Consider the following 7,152-nt stretch of genomic DNA (forward strand, 5'->3'; position numbering starts at 1 on the left):
GTCTGATAACCGGCTGCCGGCTATCTCTAGCTCTAAAACGCGCTGCGGTCCGACAATAAGCTGCCTGCTATCAGTTATTTACACAAGAGATCGGCATCTCTGTCTGTATGGATACACAAACTATCAATTACAGCCCATTGATTGTGACATTTATACAATTTCATTATATTTCTATTGATCATCATTAATATATTATATTTTTGATTTTGCATCCTCTAATTTTTCATTTTTTTTTTTTCTCATTTGATCATTTTTATATTTTTTATTTTTTATTCCCGTTTTTCTTCTTTTTGATTTTATTTTTGGTATACCATATCCCCTTATATATTATGATTGAACCCATTATTATACTATTAATCCCCTTGTGTTTTAAATCTCCCGTATGCATGATTTGATTTTATCTATTTGATATACCACAATAAATACTAACTCTATTTCCCTTATACACTCTCTGTCTCCAAAAGACTTGATCCATTGTTCCACTATATTGTCTTTCTTGAGGACCTGACCCTTTTTTCTTTGTCTGGATAGCAGAAATACGCCAGCCCATAGAATGGTGTCTATGGAGCCGGCGGAAAGGCGCGCGGCCGTGGGCACAGACACACAGCAGAATTCCGTGGACATTATCCGCGAGAATTCCTCAGGATGAACCCACCCTTTGCATTGGCGTAGTTAGAAATTGAGGGATACAGGACGACTGCTTTTTATTTGAGATGGGACACCAGTTGGGCCTGGTAATTCTGCTGTATGTGGGAGAGGAGGACGCCATCTTGTTACGGCCCTGGCGTGGGGTGTACAGGAGGGCTGCACACTGGTTCCCTTCCTGAGTATACGCAAGGAGAGTTGGGCCTCCATCTTGCCGGTGGCCAGGAGAATTAGTAACCATCTTCTACCTGGTTTATAGTTTGTTGTATTAGTGTTGTATTAGCTTCTTATTACTCTACCTGGTTTATAGTTTGTTGTATTAGTGTTGTATTAGCTTCTTATTACTCTACCTGGTTTATAGTTTGTTGTATTAGTGTTGTATTAGCTTCTTATTACTCTACCTGGTTTATAGTTTGTTGTATTAGTGTTGTATTAGCTTCTTATTACTCTACCTGGTTTATAGTTTGTTGTATTAGTGTGGTGAATTTGTTGCTTAGCTCGGTGTATTAGCATTGCAGATTGTGATACTGATCAGTGACTTTTATCATCCTCTGGAATCCAGAGCTGGAACCTTCTTCCCTCTCCGCAGGGGGTGACTAGCTACCCATATGCCCCTGCCCTTCTGACACCACAGGAAATGGGGGCAGGGTAGGATAGAGTGTGTGGGGGTCTTTGTCTCAGGGGCAGAGGTAGATGTGGCTGGACATGAGGAGAGTAAGCTGCGGAGCTCTTCTCGCCGTGATGCTGTGTATCTGATATGTGAAGCCTCCATTACATTGGAATAAGAGAGCCAAAATCGGAGGTAAAGACCAACTGCTCAGTGCCCGTCTGTATTGGTCACAAGTCCCTCTTGTGACATATAGCAGTCATTTATAAGGTGGCCAGACCACTGGCTGCCCCCCCCCACCAACATACACAGGGAGATCATCCTACAGCCATTCCTCCTGACCCCCCCCCCCAAACACACACAGGGGGGTCTCAGCCTACACGCCATTCCTCCTGACCCCCCCCCCCCCCACCACATACACAGGGAGATCATCCTACAAGCCATTCCTCCCTGACCCCCCCCCCCCAAACACACACAGGGGGGCTCATCCTACAGCCATTCCTCCTGACCCCCTAAACACACTCAGGGGGTCTCAGCCTACAGCCATTCCTCCTGACCCCCCCCCCAAACACACACAGGGGGTCTCCTCCTACAGCCATTCCTCCTGACCCCCCCCCCCCCAAACACACACAGGGGATCATCCTACAGCCATTCCTCCCTGATCCCCCCCCCCCCAAACACACACAGGGGGGATCATCCTACAGCCATTCTCCTGACCCCCCAAACACACACAGGGGATCATCCTACAGCAATTCCTCCTGACCCCCCCCCCTAAAAACACACACGGGGGCTCATCCTACAGCAATTCCTCCTGGGGGACCCCCCCCCCCCCCCCCCCCCCCCAACACACAAGGGGGTCCTCCCCTACAGGCCATCCTCCGACCCCCCCCCCCCTAAACCACACACAGGGGGCTCATCCTACAGCAATTCCTCCTGACCCTCCCCCCCCCCCAACACGCACAGGGGGTCTTATCCACAGCCGTTCTCCACGACCCCCCCCACATACACAGGGGGGCTCAGCTACAGCTTTTTCTCTCCCCGGCCCCCATACACACAGGGGGCTCAGCCTACAACCGTTCTCTCCTGCCCCCATAAACACACAGGGGGCTTATCCTACAGACGTTCCCCGACCCCCATACACACACAGGGAGCTCGTTCTACAGCCGCTCTCTCCCTGCCCCCATACACACACAGGGGGGTCAGGCCTACAACCCGTTCTCTCCCTGCCCCATAAACACACAGGGGGGGCTTATCCTAACAGACGTTCCCCTGACCCCCATACACACACAGGGGAGCTCGTTCTACAGCCGCTCTCTCCCTGCCCCCATACACACACAGGGGGGCTCAGCCTACAACCGTTCTTCCAGACCGCCATACACACACAGGGGGGCTCAGCCTACAACCGTTCTTCCAGACCGCCATACACACACAGGGGGGCTCAGCCTACAACCGTTCTTCCAGACCGCCATACACACACAGGGGGGCTCATCCTACAGTCGTTCCTCCTGGCCCCCTAACACACACAGGGAGGCTCAGCCTACAACCATTCTCTCCCGGCCCCCATAAACACACGGGGGGCTCAGCCTACAGCCGTTCTCCCTTAGCCACCATACACACACAGGGGGGCTGATCCTACAGCTGTTCCTCCTGAACCCCCCCCCAAACACACACACAGGGGAGCTCAGCCTACAGCCGTTCTCCCTTAGCCACCATACACACACAGGGGGGCTGATCCTACAGCTGTTCCTCCTGAACCCCCCCCAAACACACACACAGGGGGTCTCAGCCTACAGCCGTTCTCCCTTAGCCACCATACACACACAGGGGGGCTGATCCTACAGCTGTTCCTCCTGAACCCCCCCCAAACACACACACAGGGGGTCTCAGCCTACAGCCGTTCTCCCCCGGCCCCCAAACACACACAGGGGGTCTCAGCCTACAGCCGTTCTCCCCCGGCCCCCCATACACACATTAGGGGTCTCAGCCTACAGCCGTTCTCCCCCCGGCCCCCATACACACATTGGGGGTCTCAGCCTACAGCCGTTCTCCCCTGGCCCCCATACACACATTGGGGGTCTCAGCCTACAGCCGTTTCTCCCCTGGCCCCCATACACACATTGGGGGTCTCAGCCTACAGCCGTTTTTCCAGTGGTTTCCATATACACACAGAGGGCTCAGTCTAAAGCCATACCCCGACCCCCATACACACACAGGGGGGCTCAGTCTACAGCCGTTCCACCTGACCCCCATACACACACAGGGGAACTCCTTTCCCTTCCCGTCTCTACGATCCTTTAACCCTATGTGTCTCCGCAGGTCTCAGGAAGCTGGAGGCCTTCTTTGGACTCCTGATCACTATAATGGCGGTGACGTTTGGCTATGAGGTGAGGATGGTGATGGTAGTGCGGCCCCCTCCTCCCTGGTGAGACCTGTTGTGTGACATTGCTCTCTGTGTCCTTCAGTATGTGGTGGTGCATCCGGTACCAGCGGAGGTCATAAAGGCATGTTCTTCCCGTACTGTTCTGGCTGCGGATCTGCGGAGTTACTCCAGGGCTGTGGGCATCATCGAGCCATCATCATGCCGCACAACATCTACCTGCACTCCTCTCTGGTCAAGGTAGGTGGCTACCAGGATGTCATAGAAAAGTATCTAAGTGTTAGCAACTTACCTGACTTTGCTTCATCATCGCTCTCCTCGGCTCAGGGGGTGCGGACAAGACGCCGCTGATGGTCAGATGCACTAGGTAGTCTGTACACTGCCCTATATCTCTGCCCAGGTGGTCTCCGCTGTCTTCTCGGCTGCACGGTAACCTTGGTTCCCTCCCAGTGTGTATGTGTGGTTGGAGATCAGGGGCTGGGCCAATCCTGTGCTGCACCAGACCCCTGGCTCCTCATATACCCCCCCTCATATACCCCCCTCACCCCTGGCTCCTCATATACCCCCCTCACCCCTGGCTCCTCATATACCCCCTCACATACCGCCCTCACCCCTCATATACCCCCCTCACCCCTCATATACCCCCCTCACCCCTGGCTCCTCATATACCCCCCCTCACCCCTGGCTCCTCATATACCCCCCTCACCCCTGGCTCCTCATATACCCCCCTCACATACCGCCCTCACCCCTCATATACCCCCCTCACCCCTCATATACCCCCCCTCACCCCTGGCTCCTCATATACCCCCCTCACCCCTGGCTCCTCATATACCCCCCCTCACATACCCCCCCTCACCCCTCATATACCCCCCTCACCCCTCATATACCCCCCTCACCCCTCATATCCCCCCCTCACCCCTGGCTCCTCATATACCCCCCCTCACATACCCCCCTCACCCCTCATATACCCCCCTCACCCCTCATATACCCCCCTCACCCCTGGCTCCTCATATACCCCCCCCTCACATACCCCCTCACCCCTCATATACCCACCTCACCCCTGGCTCCTCATATACCCCCCTCACCCCTGGCTCCTCATATCCCCCCTCACCCCTGGTCCCCCATATACCCCCCTCACCCATGGTCCCCCATATACCCCCCTCACCCCTGGTCCCCCCATATCCCCCCCTCACCCCTGGTCCCCCATATAGCCCCCTCACCCCTGGCTCCCATATACCCCCCTCACCCCTGGCTCCCCATATCCCCCCCTCACCCCTGGCTCCCCATATCCCCCCCTCACCCCTGGCTCCCCATATACCCCCTCACCCCTGGCTCCCCATATACCCCCCTCACCCCTGGCTCCCCATATACCCCCTCACCCCTGGTCCCCCCATATCCCCCCCCTCACCCCTGGCTCCCCATATACCCCCCTCACCCCTGGCTCCTCATATACCCCCCCTCACCCCTGGCTCCTCATATCCCCCCTCACCCCTGGTCCCCCATATACCCCCCTCACCCATGGTCCCCCATATACCCCCCTCACCCCTGGTCCCCCATATCCCCCCCTCACCCCTGGTCCCCCATTATACCCCCTCACCCCTGGTCCCCCATTATACCCCCTCACCCCTGGTCCCCCATATCCCCCCCTCACCCCTGGCTCCCCATATCCCCCCTCACCCCTGGCTCCCCATATCCCCCCCTCACCCCTGGCTCCCCATATACCCCCCTCACCCCTGGCTCCCCATATACCCCCTCACCCCTGGTCCCCCATATCCCCCCCTCACCCCTGGCTCCCCATATACCCCCCTCACCCCTGGTCCCACCATACCCCCCCTCACCCCTGGCTCCCCATATCCCCCCCCTCACCCCTGGTCCCCCATATACCCCCTCACCCCTGGTCCCCCATATCCCCCCCTCACCACCTGGTCCCCCATATCCCCCCCTCACCCCTGGTCCCCCATATAGCCCCCTCACCCCTGGCTCCCCATATACCCCCCTCACCCCTGGCTCCCCATATCCCCCCCTCACCCCTGGTCCCCCATATACCCCCTCACCCCTGGTCCCCCATATCCCCCCCTCACCCCTGGCTCCCCATATCCCCCCCTCACCCCTGGCTCCCCATATCCCCCCCTCACCCCTGGCTCCCCATATCCCCCCCTCACCCCTGGCTCCCCATATCCCCCCCTCACCCCTGGCTCCCCATATACCCCCTCACCCCTGGCTCCCCATATCCCCCCCCTCACCCCTGGCTCCCCATATCCCCCCCTCACCCCTGGCTCCCCATATCCCCCCTCACCCCTGGCTCCTCATATACCCCCCTCACCCCTGGCTCCCCATATACCCCTCACCCCTGGCTCCCCATATACCCCCTCACCCCTGGCTCCCCATATACCCCCTCACCCCTGGCTCCCCATATACCCCCCTCACCCCTGGCTCCCCATATCCCCCCCTCACCCCTGGCTCCCCATATCCCCCCCTCACCCCTGGCTCCCCATATCCCCCCCTCACCCTGGCTCCTCATATACCCCCCTCACCCCTGGCTCCCCATATACCCCCTCACCCCTGGCTCCCCATATACCCCCTCACCCCTGGCTCCCCATATACCCCCTCACCCCTGGTCCCCCATATCCCCCCCTCACCCCCTGGCTCCCCATATACCCCCCTCACCCCTGGCTCATATTAACCCCTCTGTATCTGCAGGAGTTGCTGGTTATGTTGGTGTATTCACAGTCTTTGCTCCCTTTTTTGTGATTGTCTCCGGCTTCTGGCTTGTTCCTGCACCTTCCTGCTCATCCTGATCTCCTGCTTGTCTTCTGACCTCGCCTTGGCTTTGTGACTCGGTACCTCTGCTAGCTGACAGTGAATGACTCGGTACCTCTGCTAGCTGACAGTGTATGACTCTGTACCTCTGCTAGCTGACAGTGAATGACTCGGTACCTCTGCTAGCTGACAGTGAATGACTCGGTACCTCTGCTAGCTGACAGTGAATGACTCGGTACCTCTGCTAGCTGACAGTGTATGACTCTGTACCTCTGCTAGCTGACAGTGTATGACTCGGTACCTCTGCTAGCTGACAGTGTATGACTCTGTACCTCTGCTAGCTGACAGTGTATGACTCGGTACCTCTGCTAGCTGACAGTGTATGACTCTGTACCTCTGCTAGCTGACAGTGTATGACTCGGTACCTCTGCTAGCTGACAGTGTATGACTCTGTACCTCTGCTAGCTGACAGTGTATGACTCGGTACCTCTGCTAGCTGACAGTGTATGACTCGGTACCTCTGCTAGCTGACAGTGTATCTGTGGTGCGCAGTGGTTGACCGGTCACTTGCCAGATGGTGCTGTGTGACACCACTACAGTGGTGGTTGGTCGGTATACAGCTTAGCCAGGTGTTAGATGTTGTTGTGACGCCAGTGCCAGGTGGGCACACAGGTATGGGGGCACACCTGCTTTTAGTTTAGGGAGGTTGGCTATACCCTTTCCCCTGTGGTCGGTGACCTGCCGGGCTGTGAGGGGTTCCCTT

General features: G+C 56.9%; 1 long non-coding RNA gene across 1 annotated transcript in view; it reads left to right on the forward strand.

The window, feature by feature from the left end:
• The window catches only part of LOC138781283 (uncharacterized), a 43,602-nt gene extending 39,966 nt beyond the window's left edge, over positions 1 to 3,636 (forward strand). The window contains exon 3 of the long non-coding RNA XR_011361462.1: positions 3,569 to 3,636. This is a non-coding gene — a long non-coding RNA (uncharacterized lncRNA). The remainder of the gene's footprint in view (positions 1 to 3,568) is intronic.
• Positions 3,637 to 7,152: the final 3,516 nt, after the last annotated feature.

The sequence above is a fragment of the Dendropsophus ebraccatus genome, unplaced genomic scaffold, assembly GCF_027789765.1.
Source record: "Dendropsophus ebraccatus isolate aDenEbr1 unplaced genomic scaffold, aDenEbr1.pat pat_scaffold_969_ctg1, whole genome shotgun sequence".
Classification (NCBI taxonomy): domain Eukaryota; kingdom Metazoa; phylum Chordata; class Amphibia; order Anura; family Hylidae; genus Dendropsophus; species Dendropsophus ebraccatus.